The 20,356-nt window shown below is 38.5% G+C and overlaps 1 protein-coding gene across 1 annotated transcript in view; it reads left to right on the forward strand.

Moving 5' to 3' along the window:
- LOC115431255 (uncharacterized) overlaps positions 1-20,356 on the forward strand; it is a 202,326-nt gene that overhangs the window by 72,267 nt on the left and 109,703 nt on the right. The window lies entirely within an intron of this gene.

A 20,356-nucleotide genomic window follows, 5' to 3' on the forward strand; every position in this document is an offset into this window, starting at 1 on the left:
ATAACTGGAGCAAACACATTTGTATCAAACATCATGGTTTGATTTGTTACCAACTCTGGACCCCCCCCCCCCCCCCATGTGTGGATGTTTAGAAACAGCAGTCAGAGCATTTTCTGTCCAGTCAGCTGTTGAACCTGCACTTTAGGTTCTAAAACATGAACAGGATCCATTTATTAGTGGACGGTTCACATGAATGAACACATCTGGTACTGAATCGGTTGAATCGACTGTCATCATCAGTCATCACACACACAGTCAGTTTATTATGTTGGGTTTGTGCAGGAAATGCAGAATAAAGACGGACTGAGATGGAAGGATGAAAATGAAGGTTAGGATTGAGTCACAGCAGCCGATGAAGAACAGGACAGAAGATGGAGAAGGACTGGACTCAAAGTCATAGATTAGACCACAGGTGTCAAACATGCGGCCCGGGGTCCAAATCCGGCCCGCCAAAGGGTCCAGTCTGGCCCTTGGGATGAATTTGTGAAATGCAAAAATTACACTAAGAAATTAACAGTCCTTTTAGTTCAGGTTCCACATTCAGACCAGTTCAATCTGCAGTGGGCAGGATTCAGTCAAATACTATCATAATAATATATAAATAATGACAACTCCAGATTTTTCTCTTTGGAAATGTAAATATTTTCATGTATTTACGCTAAAACAAAGCATAATTTCGCCAAAACCTGAGCAAATATGAACAACCTGAAATGTCTTAAGAGAAGTACATACAATTTTAACCAGATTCTGTCTGTTATTAAATGTTTTGTGTGTTTGTAGATCCACTGTGATCTTCAAGTTCTAATGTACATGTGTAAATGATAAACTGAGACAGAATATTGTTCAAATTATGCTTTTTTTTTCAGTTTGTTCATGTTATTCACATCTTTTGAAAGTATAGTTTGTCGATGTAAACCTTTCTATAATGTAAATTTACTTTTTTCGCTCTAAAACATAGAGAAAAGTTTGGAGTTGACATTATTTCTATATTATTCTGTTATTATTTTACTGGTTCGGCCCACTGCAGAGCAAATTTAGCTGAATGTGGAACTGAACTAACATGAGTTTGACGGCCCTGGATTAGACCAAGGCTGTCAAAGTCATGTGAGTTCAGGTTCCACATACGAATATGAGCTAAAGTGGATCAGACCAGGAAAATACTGTTAGAACACCTCCACATCTAAGGACAATTACATTAAAAAGGTTTACATTTACAAACTATACTTCAATAAATAAATGTGAATAAGCTGAAATATGTTCAGTGTGACTTTTCCATTTGATAAATTCATCCCATGGGCCGGATTGGACCCTTTGACGGGCTAGTTCTGGTCCACGGGCCGTATGTTTGACAGCCCTGGATTAGAAAGAGAAGGGAATGTCCTCAATCCTGTCACAACTTCAGTAAATCTATAAACACAAGCATGTGTTCTGCCTCCATCAGCACAAAAACACCTGAGCTGTGCTCAAACTACACAAAGAACACAAACTACACACTTTCAGACTTTAAAAACACAAACACTGACCTGAAAATCAAACAGTGTTAAACAAAGCTGGACTCACAAAACCAGCATTACGCACACGCATGCGCACGGGCCGGTGTGGAGACCCGGAGCGCGAGCCCACCAGCAGAACCAGCACCACTAAACCCAAACCAGCTCTGACTATGAGACCAACTGCTAAGGTTGGACCGCGCACAGTTCACCGTCTGTGTCCTGGTCCAAACAGAACCACTCTTAGACACTTTATCCACACATTCATGTTGGTTTAAACACAGTAAACTGCTTCAGTTTCTACCTTTATCCCTCTGCGGCTCGTGCTCCATCCTCTGCGGCTCCTCGCGCCAGTTTCCAAGGGCTGGAGTTCGGTTTGTTCGGTCAAACTCAGACCTTTTTTCCCTCTTCTTCTTCTTCTTCTTGTGTTTTCCGGCAGAGTAACGGCTTTAAAAAAAAACACATTGAACTTTTCTCTTCTTCTTCTCCTCTTCATTAAATTCAACTAATGTGCGTCAAACGTTGATAAATCCTTGAAATCTGCCTGGTTTCCCGCGCAGCTGGTTCCAACCAATTAAAAGTGGCTAGGGCACACATCAGCAGGTCACCGCCTCACCACGGGGGTCCCCCAAGGCTCTGTGTTGGGCCCCCTCCTTTTTGCCATATACACCACCTCACACGGTCAGATCATCCACTCACACGGCTTCTCATATCATTGCTATGCTGATGATACCCAGCTCTATCTGTCATTCCCACCTGATGACTCCACAGTCTCAGTGCAGATCTCAGATTGTCTCTCTGACAGATCTGCATGGATGAAAGCCCATCACCTTCAGCTGAACCTGTCCAAAACTGAACTGCTGGTCTTCCCAGCTAAGCCAACCATACAGCAGGACATCTCCATCACTATTGACTCCATACCTCTGGCTCCTACCAGTGTAGTACGTAACTTGGGAGTCATGATTGATAATCAGTTGACCTTCACGGATCACGTTGCCTCTGTCACCCGATCATGCCGTTTCACTCTGTTCAACCTAAGACAGATCAGGCCATACCTAACCGAACAGGCCACCCAGCTCCTGGTGCAGACTATGGTTATCTCCTCCTTGACTACTGTAATGCTCTTCTAACGGGCCTCCCAGCTTGTGTTGTCAAACCACTACAGATGGTCCAGAATGCAGCAGCGCGTCTGGTCTTCAATCAGCCTAAAAGGGCACATGTCACCCCCTTACTCATTGAGTTCCACTGGTCTACCCATAGCTGCCCGCATCAAATTCAAATCTTTAATCCTAGCCTACAAAATCCTCCGTGGGTCTGCTCCTACCCACCTAGGTGCACTGATAAAAGCTTATGTCGCCCCACGACCACTCCGCTCGTCTGGGGAACGTAGTCTGGTGGTCCCCAGACCTTGCACAAGACAATCCAGGCTCTTTTCATGGGTCGTTCCACGTTGGTGGAACGCTCTACCAAGTGCTACAAGAACAGAGTCATCCCCGCCTATCTTCAAGAAGCTCCTGCAGACCCAGCTCTTCCGAGAGCACCTCCTGTCCTAGCACTTTCAGACATTCCATTTTAAATATTCTAATAAGGTTTTTCCCAGGACAACCACAGATTCTTCCAGGATTATCTCTGGACCTGCTGCGGTGGTCCGGCCTCTTCCCTGCCCTCATCATCACCACTCACTTATCCTCAACCGCCTCCATGTGTCTCCCCCTACTCCCCCCTTCTCCCCCTCTCCCCCAGTCCCTATCTCTATCGCTCTCTCTTTTTCCCCTTCTCTACTCTCTCTCTTTAACCCCAACTGGTCAAGGCAGACGTCCATCCTCCAGGAGTCTGGGTCTGCTCCAGGTTTCTGCTGTTAAAGGGAAGTTTTTCCTTCCACTGTCACCATCACTAGTGTTTGCTCCTGGAGGATTCTGTTGGGTTTCTGTAAATTGACTTAGAGTCTGGTTTTGACCAACTCTATATATAAAATGTCAAGAGATAACTTTTTTTTGTGATCTGGCGCTATATAAATAAAATTTGATTGATTGAGTGATTTAATTGGTTTTCCCCTGTAAGTCGCTTTGGAAAAAAGCATCTGCCAAATGGGTAAACATAAACATAAACATAAAAGAGTTGATTAGAGTGACGTCACCAGGATGTGTACGTACGTGAAGCCGTTCCGCTGAAGAGAGAGAGAGAGAAGAGATTTTCCTTTGGACTTCTGATGTTTTCAAGAAAAGATCATTAGATTAAAAAAATAAAATAAAAAAAGATGCTGTTTCTTATTTTCTGAAATTGAACTAATTGTATTAGTTGTGGTTCAGTGCTAAAATTAGGGCAAATGTATTGTTTGATTGTTGTTTTAAGTTAGTGATAAAGGTGTAAAAACACTGCAGGGGTTGGATTAAATACGTTTAAACTTCTTCTTCCTACTACTTTTGCAAAATTCAGACTTGCACGTAGATTCTGTTCATTTAAATGTTCTTTTGTTTTTGTCTCATTTTGCTTTGTTTTGTTTTATTCTCACTTTTTGCATGTTCTAAATAAATAAATAAATGTAGCCCCATGGGAATTCTAAGTTGATTTCTTAAATGCATATTTTTGATTTCATTGTATTTTTTAAATTTTTATTAAAATGTGAATATCACTATGTTTAAAATTTTGAAACACTGTGTATATGTAAAAAGAATTATTTGTTTTAAAAAATCGTTTACCTGTTATATTGAGCCAATCCGAGTCGGGAGGAAGTGACGTGTGAGGAGAATGCGGAAGAGAAGGAGAGAGACACGTGGAGTGGCAGAGGAGCCGGAGGTGGAAAAAAGAGTTAGCAAAACGCTAATATGTGGAAATGTTCAGAGACTACCGGACAGTGAGTCACTTATGGACATTCTGTTGTGTTTATGTGGATTTTCTGTGCTTCATGTGGACTACTGTAGCGAAGAGTTTTTCCTGGGGATGCAGTGCATGCTAGCTTAGCTTAGCTTGTTGGAGTTGAACTTGGACTGTGAAGCTAGTGGTCTGCTGACCAGACTACGGAGCCCAGTTCATCAGACTCTTTTTCCTTGGAAGCCGGATTATTGAACGGGACGACAGCAGTTCCTATCAGCACCGCCAGAGCTGTGAGGCTTCAGAGAGGACTCCGCCGCCGCCATTACTCAGCAGCTGGGAGTTTTGGATTTGTGTGCAACAGCGAAATGACCGAGAAGTTTTAGGTCCCTCCGCTCCCAAACCTCGCTTTAGGCCTGCACCAGTTTGTGACTCATACATTACTATGTTTGGAATCCATTTTGAGCTTTAAATATGTTAGTTTAGTTCGATAAACTGCCGGCTTTAGGGTAAAAGATTACAAGCGTTATGATTTTGTGTTCTGTTCATTTAAAGTGAACTAACGGGACTTAAAATTCTCTTTGAAGTGGACTGATCTATTTTCAAAGAACTGAACTGATTTCAAAGAACTGAAAAAACGAAAATACTATTTATGTGCTAACACCATACTGTTTGTTGTACCACTTAATTTTAGGTTCAGTAAATTGTTCAACGTTCTGTTTGGTGTACGTGTGCATGTTTAATTGTGAAGATTCATATTGTGAGGATGTTGATTTTTAACCCTTACATGCATGAATTATGAGAACCTTATTTGAGTTTTTTGTTTGGTTTTTTTTGAGTGTGTAATGGCAAAATTACTTATATCCATATATATTTTCATATATTTCATATATCATATAGGCTTCTAACTCTATTTCAGATATATTCATGTCACTGTGTATTCCAGAGCAGTTTGGACCTCTTTTGTGTTGTGTCCACAGTAGAAGGCCAAACCCACATTTCTCACAGGGGTCTGATCTCTAAGTTCCTGACACTAACCAAAACACTTGCCAGACATCATAATTTTCTCATGGGAGACAGAAGACTACAGGGTGATTTGTATTTTTGGGTTCAGACCGTCTCAGTCTTTGTCTGAGGGGGATCTCTTTCTGTGGAACTCCAAATAAAGGGATTTCTTTGACACTGAACGTTTGAACTTATCCTTCTTTATTATTGACGAATTAATAGAGTAATATTTTTTCCAAAACAAGTGTTTTAATTCCTCCTTGGGCATGAAAAAAACAATACAATTGAGTTGTTTTTTTTCATGGATTTACAAAAATGTCCACTCAGCTCCACCATGCATTATATTTTTGAAGCAAACTAACAAGTATTTAAAACCCAATATCAGAAAATGATATGAAAACAATGAACTAAAAACATGTTTAATGCTGCTAATCTGATATTTTCTCACATTTTAACTTATTCTAACACTAGTTATTACTCACTTCATGGTGATAATATGCAAAAAAAAAAAAAAATTAACAATTGATTTCCACTCAAGAACCAATCAAGAACAGCAAAGTTACACTAATGGTATGAATTGCAGTTTATGAGATGGTGCATAAGTGTCCACTGTGTTGGCTGATATGGAACTAAAACAACAAAACCCATGAATATACAAGAGAACAGCTGGAGAATAACTGTCCACTGGAGTGACCACTGTGCATGAAAGGGTTAAAGGGGTGAATGGTTAAGGGTGAAAAAATTCAAACAGGGTTAAAAACTAAATTGATGTGCATAAGTTAGGCAGGGTATTGAAGCTAAAGTACATTATACAGAGTAATTGGTTTTATTTAATCTAAAACTTAGTAGTTTGATTTATGTAGCCTATTACAGGTGTACTAAAAGTAGTCTATTACTGTCATTAGGATATTCTGAAGAGCTAAATAGTTACATGTTTAGGAGCTTATAATTACCTAACAAAGTGAATTGGTGAACTATAAAGAGAGAGATCTCTCACAACACATAGATTCGGGGAGCGCACTCCAACAAACAGCCAGACCACAAGGGGGCGCTACATAAATAAACGGATACTCGTTGGTCCAGGGGCCTGTTTCACAAAACTAGGATAAGGGATTAAGCCAGGATATGTTGGCTATCCTGGCTCAACTTATCCATGATCCGGTTTCACAAAAGCAGGATAGGGGAAAGCAGGATATGTTTTGATATAAGTTACCGTGGAGATTTAGTCTGTGGAGCTAGCCTGGTCCAGACCAGGCTAAGTTCCAGGATTTATTTGATCTCATCCCTCATCTCAGTAACAGTCTCCACAAATGGAAACCAATAGTTCTTCCACTGCCCATTAAACAATGGAATCACAGTAACTAGACCCACTGTCAGTATTTAAACGTGTGATTATTAATTTCAATAATTTTACATAAATGATTTTAGATGATTTTGCAATCAGTAGATCAGTTCAATTGTGTTTATTCAGACATTTCAAACATTAGACATTTATGCAGATCCAATGTTTAAAAACTCCAGAGTCTGTAAAGGAATAGGCTGAAGCCTAAGATCATTCTGAACAAGACCCCCCCCCGTTCATATCACCAAACAAATGAAATGAAATAAAATAGATCCCAATGCCTTTAGCTTAGTAACAATAGAAACAACAAAAAACTAAACAATTCATTAGTTTGAGTGGAAAAATGAACATTCACATTATTCATATATTTTCATGACATTTAAACAGTTTTAAACATAAATAGTGTTGGACAGTCTGTGAACTCAGGATTGAACTGGTTCCAAACATTTCCTCCAACACAGACTAAATGTGTTCATATTTGTTCTAACAGAAGGTTTATTGAACACGACTTCCTCTGAAATTAGAAATAATTTCCCATATTTCAATCAAGCTCTGAATATGAACAGGCAACCGATTTTTTAAATTTTCAACATGAATTGTTTTGTTTTAAAGCGGACTAAGTTACAGAACTTTAAAACTTTTAGTTTGATCCTAAACTGATGTGTGTGTTCCTATAGAACACTGTATTGATCAGTGGTATTGGCCTTTTATGAATAATGTTGATTGGATTTGTATTAGTTCTGTCCGTTTTCAGCCACACCTCCATGCACTACAACATCTTCACTTCTTTTGTATAGTTATTCCAAGGAATCTGATTACATTGACCCTTTCAGTCTGTGTATTATTTATACTCAGATAACTGACAGTTTCCCACAGACTATATATGTCATATAAATATAAATACACAAAGAGTAACATGATGTTCCTTTAATGAATAAGGATCAATCAAAGCGATTAAACCATCAGCTCCTTTAAAACTGAAGTCACACACAGACTGTACAAGAGAGAAAGAACAGAACCAGAACATATGAGAGAACAGAAGAAGAAATACACATTTAAAGGTAGAACACAGCCCACATGTCTGTACACTGAAAGAAATACACGTCTGTACACTGAAAGAAATACACATCTGTACACTGAAAGAAATACACATGTCTGTACACTGAAAGAAATACACGTCTGTACACTGAAAGAAATGTAAGACAAATCCATACGTAATAAATGAACAGACAAATGAATGGATGCAGTAGCCTCCTGCAACACAATACACACAGTATAAATACAGTATAAATACAGTATACATATAGTATACACATGGTATACACACAGTATACATATAGTATATACACAGTATACACACAGTATACATATAGTATATACACAGTATACACACAGTATACATATAGTATATACACAGTATACACACAGTATACATATAGTATATACACAGTATACACACAGTATACATATAGTATATACACAGTATATACACAGTATACATATAGTATATACACAGTATACACACAGTATACATATAGTATATACACAGTATACACACAGTATACATATAGTATATACACAGTATACACACAGTATACATATAGTATATACACAGTATACACACAGTATACATATAGTATATACACAGTATACACACAGTATACATATAGTATATACACAGTATATACACAGTATACATATAGTATATACACAGTAAACACACAGTATACACACAGTATACACACAGTATGTAACACAAACATCAAAACAGGCCAAATCAATTTAAATTGAATAACAAAAAAAAACAAAAAAACCCAAATTCCTCTGCCCCTGCAGGACACATTTACCTTAAATCATGCATGTGAACTAAAATAATTGAACACATGTTGGTCCTTGGCCAGCTGACCAGCTGACCACTGTGGTCATCAGGGAAAATGGCAGGATTGTCCCAGTCCATGTGTGATGCACTTTTTTGAGGGGGGGCTCCCTCCCTCCCTCTCCTTCCTCAGGCCACATTGTGGAGGACAGTCCAGACCACAGTGATGTCACATGACCTCAAAGGGCGGAGCCTTAAGTGGTGAAGACAGTGAAAGTGTTCCTTCAGGAGGTCAAAGGTCATTTGGATCCTGGTCCTTGTCCTGGTATGGGCATGACTGTAGGTCTGATGTGGTTCCTGGGGGTCTGTGTATGGGGTCAGGAGGAAAGGCTGGTAGGTAGACCCCCTGTCCCCAGGTAGACCCCCTGTCCCCAGGTAGACCCCTGTCCCCAGGTAGACCCCTGTCCCCAGGTAGACCCCCTGTCCCCAGGTAGACCCCCTGTCCCCAGGTAGACCCCCTGTCCCCAGGTAGACCCCTGTCCCCAGGTAGACCCCTGTCCCCAGGTAGACCCCCTGTCCCCAGGTAGACCCCTGTCCCCAGGTAGACCCCTGTCCCCAGGTAGACCCCCTGTCCCCCAGGTAGACCCCCTGTCCCCAGGTAGACCCCCAGTCCCCCAGGTAGACCCCCTGTCCCAGAAACACACCAGACTGTTCACCTGTCAACACAAAACCTCAGCATCACAACCTCAGAAACACAGTTCCATCCTGGACACAGATCTGATGTAAAACGTGGTTCTTAACAGAGGTCATGTGGTTCACCTTGTGATCGGCGCTGACAGATTCCAGAGGTCCGATAGACTCAGGAGTCATGGACCGAACCAGAACCAGAACTAGACCACTGAGACACAACACTGATGAGACAGTCAGCATGGACCATCTGAAATGATCAGATGAACAATATTAAACCAAACAACGAACATCACAAGCACTGAACAGTGTTCATGAACCCATAAAGGCCCAGACCTACTTTAGTGTCAGTTCACTAATGAATGTTCTCTATATCTAACCTTTCTGAAGTGATTTATCTCCATTTGTTATAATACTACCTTCTGTAGTTTGTATTTTATCAGTATAAATCAGATCTTCTCCTATATTTAATTCCCTGATCATGCAGATGTTCATTAAAGCTCAGATTACAGTTGATGGTTCTTCTGTCAGAAACAGATCAAACTGAATAAACAGTGTGTTTTTCAGTCCAATCTGTCATTAACTGAACATAAACCCAGTGTGTCCATCCACTGGCACTGATCCAACTCCATGGGTTTGACTGGGGAATCAATGTTGTAGAAGATGACGGTGTTTCCACGTTCACTACGGAGCCTCTGAACGTCCAAATGGGTCATATCTGATGACCATGAAAAGATGAAGAACTGTATTTTACACTAATTATTGACGTGGGTTAATAGGATTAGTGGATCAACAGGGATTAAACAGTTTAGATCAGTAGTGACTGATGTTTGGGTCTTTATGGGTTAATTAACAATATCAAAGTCATGAATCATGATCAGATAAAACAAGATCAGTTTATTTATTCCAAAGGTAAATTCACTGAAGTCAGTGAGTTCATGTGTTTATCAGAGTTCTTCAGTCTGATGCAGTTACATTCACACAGTTTCACTCACATCTACAGTCAGTTTCACTTACAGTTTCACAACTCCGTTTTCACAGATGTTCATGAACTCTGTGGTTGGAACTGTGATGGTTTCAGTGGAACAGTCAGTGTGTGTTTGTGCTCTACTTACTCATTCAGGCGGTCTGCAGTCCTTTACTTCTGTCTCTGGTTGTTTTTGTAACTGTGCTGCTGTTGTCTTTCTTTTTCTTTCGCTCCTTTACTTCCTCGTTAGACAAAATGAGGAGTTTTGCGTCCAACGGGGGAAAGTTCGCTGCTCCAGTTGCCATGGTGAATCGGTGAACCTGTGATCGATGTCGGGGTCTATTGAGGAAGCCGGGTGCGCGCACTTATCCAGGATGAGTTCCACCTGCTGATGAACCTGTGTCCGTTCATCCTGGCTTGGTCTTTGTGAAACCGATTCAGCCTGGGCTCCCATGTTTTGGATTCGTTGAGCGCAGCTTAGTCAGTCATCCTGGATGACGGAATCCTAGTTTGGTGAAACAGGCCTCAGGACATAGACTGTATTTACCAGGAAACATTCACATGAAGTTTGTTCCATAAATGTGGACTTATTGACCTTCAAAGTCCCTCCGTCTGATTTGAACATCTTCACTCATATTTACTTGGACAATAATTGAACATGAGCTGTATTCATGACATCATCATCATCTTCTACATTCCTTGGTTTGGGTCAAACTAAACTCAGATCATTAAATGTCTCAGAAGTCCATCCACTGTTACGAACATCAGTGTTTCTGATCCATGGTTTAATCATCCACATCAGAACATGGATTTATTGGTTCAATCAAAGGGATTAATATCAGTGTTTTCATTTGGTTTCTCAGAGGGTTCGAAAATAACTCAAGCGCATTTATTTATTTATTTATTTATTTATTTATTTATTTATTTTCCAAAGGTTTAACGGACTTTTTTACATCATCAATATGTTTCTGTTTAAATAATATATAACTTTTACACACCTTCTTCATTTATTTTCATTGTTTGCATATTTCTGAGTCAATCTCTCTGTTTAAAGTTGTAGTTTTGTCTTTTACAGATTTCTAGTCTCACTGGTTGGTCCTGTGCTGCTGTCCTCTACTGTCCTCTAGTGGCTACAATAAAACACTGCAGCTCACTGTTCTCTTCTTCATGGAACTGATGAAACCTGTTAAAGCTGTGATGAAGAACCCACAGCTGTTCACACACACACTTTAATAGAACTGTTGATTGGACATGAACCAGGAGGCGTAAATACAAGCATAATAATAATAATAATAATGAACAGAGTAAAAGGAGCATATATGGATACATGGAGCATTAACAATGGAAAAGTATTAAAGGGAATTTAATCACTGACACATGTTGTAAATTAGTACGACAGTAAAGGCAGCAATAAAACAATCATATATGGAGTCCAAACAAATACCTCAAATATGTACAGAGATAAAAATGAAACCTGACACTTTTATCAGACCAAATGTCAGCAGGTCAGAGTAAGACAAATACTGGTGTTTCCATGGCAACCGCCGCCATCCTCTACATCTGTCGAATACATGTGACATCACATACTGAAGCATTTAACGTGGTTTGACTTTAGGGCCGCGAGGCACCAGGTGAGAAGCTTTAATACTGTAGAGACTGAGCTGTAGGCCCTGATCACAGTTTAACATTAGACTGTATGTTCACGATACTGACACAGAAAAATAGAAGAAACTCATACACACCGAGAATGACAGAAAAACAAACTGTAGGAGAAATCTGGTGTAAAAATAAAGGAAAAACCCAGTGAAACGGATGAATCCATGACTGTGGACGTAGACGTGGAAACAACAAACTGTGGTTCATAGGGCTGTAAGAAAATATGGGTTCTGTAAGATATCACAATATTTCATTTCACAGAACTGTATCAATATTAAAAAGTACTGTATGGATATTTGTAAGTATTTATTCAAATGCAGATATTGTAGAGTTTCATTTTAGCTTTTTTGGTTTTTCTTTCTTGTTTATATTTTATTTATTCTTATTTAACGCTCTTTTTTTTTCAATAATGTTGGTTCCTTTGTTGGGATTGAACTCAAATCCTGTTCTGATGTTAGCTGTGAACTAATAGAATGTGAACATTTGAACAGGATCTGAAACTGGAATGTCTGGAAAACACAACTTCAGTTTGAACATTTGGTGATAGAACATTAGATCCTGTTGGGATCAAATAAAAATGTGTTTAGTATTTGTGCAGATTTCTGCTGGAATTCAATTCTTCCAGGAAATAATCTTTAAAAAAAAAAAAAAAAAAAAACAATGAAAAAAATTGCCTTTGAACAGTATTGTGATATATCGTATCGTGGTCCCAGTGTTGTGATTTGTGTCGTATCTCCAGGTTCTTGCTGATACACAGCCCTACTGGTTCATGTTGGATGTGATGAGATGGAACCTCATGTGGATGTGGCTTTGGAGATCTTCCAGTTTTACCCACAATTCAACTGTTCAGTCGACCATGGATGGAGTTTTAGGATCATGACCAGGGAATCAAAGCCTGATTTTTACACATAAAAAGTCCTATTTCAGTATAAATGTTCTGCTGTTTTAATACAAGTATAAGACATAGAGTGAAGAGCTCTGTGGACTATTCTGACAAAGAAGTATTTTCAGAAACGAGTCAGAATATGATCAGAATAAAGTGGTGTTTCCATGTGAATAAAATCTGTGAACAGAAGCTCAGACGTTGAAGGATCGTGAAGCATCAGAACAGAATGAAGGCGTTTATTGGTTCAGCTGTCAAACTGTTGATCTGATCCAAATATCAGCTGGACTCACACTGAACAACTGCACTGTAAAAAAAAAAAAATCTGTCATTTAACAGAAATTTCGCTGGTTATTTTACACATTTTTCCTGTATTTTCAAGATACAGGAAAATATCAATGAAATTCCAAAAATAGGCTGTGATTTACATGTCAAATGTAAACTAACACGAAAAATCTGTAACTGAATAACCATAAAATTTCCATTTTTTGAAAGATTTTTTTTTTTTTTTTAACAGAAAAATACAGTTAAAATGCATTTGCAAATGTGTTGTAATTTCACAAATATTTCTTTTCTATTTATGAGATTAAACTGTTAATTTAAAGTTTAATACTGTAAAAAAAAAAAATTAATAAAATAAAACCTGATAAAATTACTGACAGTTAACCGTAACAGAAGTATTAGTTCTGTCAGTTGAACCAGACTTGTTTGTTCATTGACAAATATCTTGTGTAATTACAGGAGGTTTCACAACAAAAATGTTGAATAAATGTATTTTTGTGAATGTATAACATGTATAAGCACTGATAAACTGTCCAAATACAGTTTTTATCAGTGGATTGGACAACTGAGTCTGACTGAAAATTATTTATTTATATGTAATTGGATTGTTTTAATACATGTAAATATTCTATATTAAACATTAAAGAGTAAAAAAAAAAAAGCAAAATCTCATGTAAAGTTAGGACAAAAAACTATTTTAATTATGGTAAATTACGGTATTTTTATGAGATGCTTATTTTCCGTTATTTTACAGTATTTTTTGGCACCCCCACTGCCAGAATATTACCTTTTTTTATGTTTTTTTTTTTTTTTTTACAGTGTGGGAATAAATTAATCCAATTTCATGGAGGAAATCTCAGGCTTTGGGTTGTAAATGTCGGTCAGTGTTTTTGATGCAGACCTGTATTATCGGTGTTTTGACCCAGACTTATTTGGAGGTTGTCCTGGGTCATTCTGACTGTGGTTTGTAGGAGTGTCATTCGTTTGTGTTGTGCTCCTTCAGTCACACACACTAAACTAGAACCCAGGTGGACTTTGCTCTCTGCTTGTTTGAACTCCTGGCCTGGCTCTGCCTTATCAGCCCGGCATATGACCGCTCATTCATCAACTTCTGCAATAAAACCACTTCAACTTCTGTTTCCAGGGAAAGGGAAACCGTTTAGACCAGCCCAGTGTGAACTTCTGTAAACTCTGAGACCAGATGGAAGTGAAGACCGAACCTGTTAGGACCAACTGGACCAGGGTCAGAGGTGATGGGTGTTTATGTTGGTCTGGTTTTATCTGGAGAGAAAGTCCACCACAAACCCAACCAGTCTGCCACCAAAACTCACTTTTCATCTTCCATCTGAACTTTCATTCAAATAAATACTGTGCAGCGGTGAACGTGGAGCCGTGTGATGAACTGGAGACATGTGACCCCTTCTGCACCCAGTGGTAGTGGGGACAGGCTCCAGGACCCCCACAGCCCAACCACCCTGGAACCCCACAGCCCAACCACCCTGGAACCCCACAACCCAACCACCCTGGAACCCCACAGCCCAACCACCCTGGAACTCCACAACCCAACCACCCTGGAACTCCATAACCCTGGAACCCTACAACCTTAGAACCCACAACCCAACCACCCTGGAACTCCACAACCCAACCACCCTGGAACTCCATAACCCTGGAACCCTACAACCTTAGAACCCACAACCCAACCACCCTGGAACCCCACAACCCTACAGCCCCAAAACCCTACAACCCCACAACCCTACAACCTTACAACCCCACAACCCCACAACCCCACAACCCTACAACCTTACAACCCCACAACCCCACAACCCTACAACCCTACAACCTTACAACCCTACAACCCTACAACCTTACAACCCTACAACCTTACAACCCCACAACCCTACAACCTTACAACCCTACAACCCTACAACCCCACAACCCTACAACCCTACAACCTTACAACCCTACAACCCTACAACCTTACAACCCTACAACCCTACAACCTTACAACCCCACAACCCTACAACCTTACAACCCCACAACCCTACAACCCTACAACCTTACAACCCCACAACCCTACAACCTTACAACCCTACAACCTTACAACCCTACAACCTTACAACCCTACAACCTTACAACCTTACAACCCTACAACCCTACAACCTTACAACCCTACAACCCTACAACCCTACAACCCCACAGCCCTACAACCCCACAACCTTACAACCCCACAATCCTACAACCTTACAACCCTATAATCCTACAACCTTACAACCCCACAGCCCTACAACGTTACAACTCCACAACCTTAAAACCCCACAACCCCACAATCCTACAACCTTACAACCCCACAACCTTACAACCCTACAACCCCACAGCCCTACAACTTTACAACCCCACAATCCTACAACCTTACGACCCCACCACCCTGGAACCCTATAACCTCACAACCCTAGAACCCCGTCAAGGATAAAGCAGTTCAGAAAATGGATCCATGGACGGTGAACATCTTAAACCACAGGAATGTAAGTTAGCTTCAGTACAAATGTGTTTAACTGTGTACTGTACTTTCAGAATTTCCTTGTTATGTAACTTTATACATTTTTTACTCCATACATCCATTAGTGTCCAAAGATAATTACAACTTTGTGTTTCTGGATTATGTTCACTTTGGGATGTTCACAGTTTTACTCTGAGGAACATTTTTCTGAAATTGTGTTGTTTTTTTTGTTTGTTTGTTTTTTCCAGTGGTTGCAGATTGGTGACCCTCTGTCCGCCTTTACTTTCATATTACTGACCTGTGAAAATTTAGCTTTAAATCATTATGCAGGTGGGCCTTCACCACACTACTCACACAGAGGTTTACTCTGCTGAGGTGGAAAAAGACTCTTCCTCCTTCTCACAGACATCGGCTGATGGATTTACTGGCACATGTAAAGCTACGTTTAGACCAGGGGTGTCAAACATGCGGCCCGGGGGCCAAAACCGGCCCTCCAAAGGGTCCAGTCCGGCCTGCAGGATGAATTAGTGAAACACAAAAATTACACTGAAGATATTAACAATCAAGAATGTCAAAATAATTTTAGGTCATTTCCATCTAAAGTGGGTCAGACCAGTAAAACACTATCATAATAAACTATAAATAATGAAAACCACAAATTTTTCTCTTTGTTTTAGCATAAAAAAATAAATAAAATTATACAAAAATGTTAATACTAGCCTTTTACAAAAACTGTGAAAACCTGAACAAATATGAACAACCTCAAATGTCTGAAGAGAATTCAGAGTAATTGTACCAATATTCTGTCTGTTCTTAAATGTTTTGTGTATTTGTAGATCCACTGTGAGCTGTCAGTTGTAATGAACATGTGAAAATGAGAAGCTGAGGCCAAATAATGGCATAAATTGTTAAAATGGCTCTTTTTTTCTGAATAAATTTCATTTTGGTCATGGTTGTTCAAGTTTTTCCACATTTTTTTAAAGGATGTAAAAATTTTGATAATATAATTTTACTTTTTCATTTTAAAACATAGAAATTAGACATACATATTTTGGAATTGATATTATTTTTGTGTTATTATTTGAATGATGCGGCCCTCTGCAGGTCAGATTGGGCCGTATGTGGAACTGAACTAACATGAGTTTGATAGTCCTGGTTTAGACGGCCACCATCCGAACCCAAAATGCAAAAATGGCGTCGCGTTCTCACTTTTAATTTCATGTTTAGACGTGTGTTTTGGGGGAAAATCTGCATGTAGACGGACACGCAGAAGTGTGTGAGATGTCCTGTTTATGGATGTAGTCTGGACGCCATGTGGCATCAGCAGCACTAAGCGTAGAACCGTAGAACAAAGCCATGGGTACACCAGGTGGACGACACTGTTTACTTTTTTTCCCTTTTTTTTTTTGTATTCAAATATCAATTTTATTCATATATTGTCTAAGAATACTCAGGATAACAATAACCAACAGACCAACCCTAACATGTCAGAACAATTAATTAATTAAGGAAATGTTTGTCAGATTGATCAGCAATTAACCCTTTCATGCATATAGTGGTCACTCCAATGGTCACTCCAGTGGTCAGTCCAGTGGACAGTTCTTCTCCAGCTGTTGTCTTGTATATTCATGGGTTTTGTTGTTGTAGTTCCAGATCAGCTGACACAGTGGACACTTATGCATCATACCAAACACTGACATTCAGACCAGTACTGGAACTGTGCTGATGATAAACCTGATCTGCAGAAACATGTTTGAGTGTAAATCTGTTGCTAATTGTTATTAGACTGTAATTAACACTATTCTGAAACAAAAAGTTTGTTTGCATATCCTCCTGAGACCCAGCAATGCATTTTGTCTTTTGTAGGGGACAAAAGTTTGACAGTTTTACTTAAAAAAAAATGCTGTGCATGACAAAGGACATTCTATTAAAAATCAATCAATCAATAAAATTATTTTAAAAATGTATCTGAAAAAACTGTTGCATTATGCAGTTTCCAATCAAGACAATTTTTTAATGTAAAAAAGCTAAAACTGTCCATTTCCTGGGTCTCAGGATGATTTTATCTCCATGAAATGAGTAATAACTCATATTTGAGTATGATAAAATGTGAGAACACAGTAGCAATTTAGCAATTAGCGGCATTCAAAATGTTTTTATTTCATAGTTTTCATACAGTTTATCACTTTCTGATGATGAGTTTTAAATACATGTTTCTTTGCTTCAAATCTTAAATGTGTGGTATCCAGCTGAGTGGACAGTTTTTTAATTCTACAAAAAATTGGTTCAAAAAAAAAAAAAAAAAAATCATTTGCATTGTTTTTTTCATGCCTATAGAAGAATAAAAACACTCAAGAAAAAAATATTGACTAAGGTTCTGATAATTCATGCATGAACAGGTTAATATAACAAGTAGTTACGGCTATAAATGCATTATTTTACCAATGTGTGGATTAAAACGTAGGGTTTATTCATACATTTAGGCTGGTGCTACAAAAGACAAGGAGGGACAAAAGAATCTGAAGACAAAACTTATGAATTTATGTTTCAGTCAGTTAATGTTTGACAAAGTCCACCAGTAGTTTACTGTTACAAGGGGAGGCAGGGAGATTGGTTTGGTCTGTTTGTTTGTTTGTTTGTTTGTTTGTTTGATTACACTCTAGCAGCAAAACTATTGCTTGAATTCATGCCAAATTAGGTTTATAGATTTCCTTTTTTTTTTCTCTCTCTCTCTCTGTAAGTGTTTTCAAGTCCAAACGTCTGCTGAGAAATGTCCTCTTTAGTAAAAACCAGGATTAATTCCACTTTTAAATGTCTTTCACATTATTATGTTTTTTCATGTGAAGAAAACTCGGTGTAGCTGTTGTTAGACTGATCATTCTGGATGTTTCCCTCACAGACAGAGGTGTGTTTCTATAATAAAGTGGATTCTTCGAGTGCAGCTTCTTTTCTTATGTCCTCAGGTGAACCTTCAACCCATCAGCGTCTAAAGGCCGTAGAGGCGGGACTTACACACAAATGAGTTCTGACTCAAAGTTTCACTCCTGCCTTTTTTTTTTTCCATCTGTGCCTTTAAGTTTTTCTTCCTGGTTGGTCGTCTGTGGGCTTCTGTCATGGCAGGAGTTCAGCTGTAACAGAGAACGGATGTGGGACAGTTTCCGTTTCCCACACAAACGTTTCACTGTTTTCTTCCTTTCAAGGCGGGGCTGTCAAACTCATTCTAGTTCAGTTCCACATTCAGCCTAATATGATACGAAGTGGGCCGCACCAGTCAAATTATATATATATATGTTGAAGAACTTTGCACATAATGCACATGTAGAAATGGTAAGTTGAGCAATAATATTGTTAAAATTGCACTGCTTTTTCGAAGGAAATTTCAGTTTTTTCAGGTTATTCACATCTTTTTTGTTTGAATAGTTTATGAAAGGTAAGTTTTTTCATAATTTAGTGGGGGGGATTTTTTGCACTAAAACAGACATAAATTGCCAGTTGTCATAATTTATAGGTTATTCTGTTCTTATTTGACTGGTTGGGTCCACTGCAGATCAAATCAGGCTGAATGTGGAACCTGAAAGAACATGAGTTTGAGAACCCTGGTCTGATATGATCTGAAGTGGGCCGGACCAATAAAATAATATAAATAATAGTATGAGAACTTTTTCTAATTCTGTAATGGAAATGTTTAAATCTACGAACTGTACTTGAACATAACATGAACAAATATGAACAACCTGAAAATTCAAAGTGCAATGTGTACAATATTAGGCCTTAGTTTATCATTTATACATGTGCATCACAGCGTACAGATCACAGTTTATCAACGAATACACAAAACATTTAATAACAGGCAGAATATTTTTTTTAATTCCACATACGACTATTAAGACATTTCAGGTTATTCACATTTTTTCTAAAAGGCTAGTCTGTAAATCTAAACATTTTTGTGAAATGTAACTTTTTTTTTGCACTAAAACAAAGAGAAAAATTAGCAGGTTTCATTATTTATAGGTTATTACAGTGATTTTCAACCTTGGGGTCGGGGCCCCATGTGGGGTCGCCTGGAATTCAAATGGGGTCGCCTGAAATTTCTAGTAATTGATAAAAAATTAAAACTTGCTTATAAAAATTTACATTATGTAGCCTAAATGTTGCCTAAAATTAATATTTATTTGCAACATAGTATAACAAACTATTACATGATTAAAAACAAATTAATTTTAGCAAATAAAATGTCTCTGTTTTGAATGTCTGGGGTCACCCGAAATTTCTAATCATTTATTTAAAAAAACAAATTAAAAATTAAAACTTACTAATAAAAATTTACATTATGTTGTCTAAATGTCTAAAATTAATGTTTGTTTGCAACGTAGTATAACAAACTGTTACAGGATCAAAAACAAATTAATTTTAGCAAATAAAATGTCTCCGTTTTGAATGTCTGGGGTCGTCTTAAATTCGTGATGTTAAAATGGGGTCATGAACCAAAAAAGGTCGGAAACCACTGGGTTATTATGATAGTACTTTACTGGTCTGATCCACTTTAGGTTAAATTGATCTTAAATGATTCTAACATTTTTGATCGTTAATATCTTCAGTGTAATTTTTGCATTTCATGCATTCATTCCAGGGCCGGACTGGACCCTTTGGTGGGCTGGATGTGGACCCCGGGCCACATGTTTGACACCTGTGGTTTAAGGAGTGACTTGAATCATGGGTCGAACAACAAATATTTTTAGCAGCAGCTGAATTACTACAGAGAAATTAAAAACATTATGTACCAAAATGTGATATATGAACGAAGTGTAAGATCCTCATGAATATTAGAACTTCTATTTAATCTTGAAATATACTGAGGTGAAGGCCTCATTTATGATTTAACCAAGAAATCACAGGAGTTTAATGGCTGAAAAAAGTACA

The sequence above is a fragment of the Sphaeramia orbicularis genome, chromosome 13, assembly GCF_902148855.1.
Source record: "Sphaeramia orbicularis chromosome 13, fSphaOr1.1, whole genome shotgun sequence".
Taxonomy (NCBI): domain Eukaryota; kingdom Metazoa; phylum Chordata; class Actinopteri; order Kurtiformes; family Apogonidae; genus Sphaeramia; species Sphaeramia orbicularis.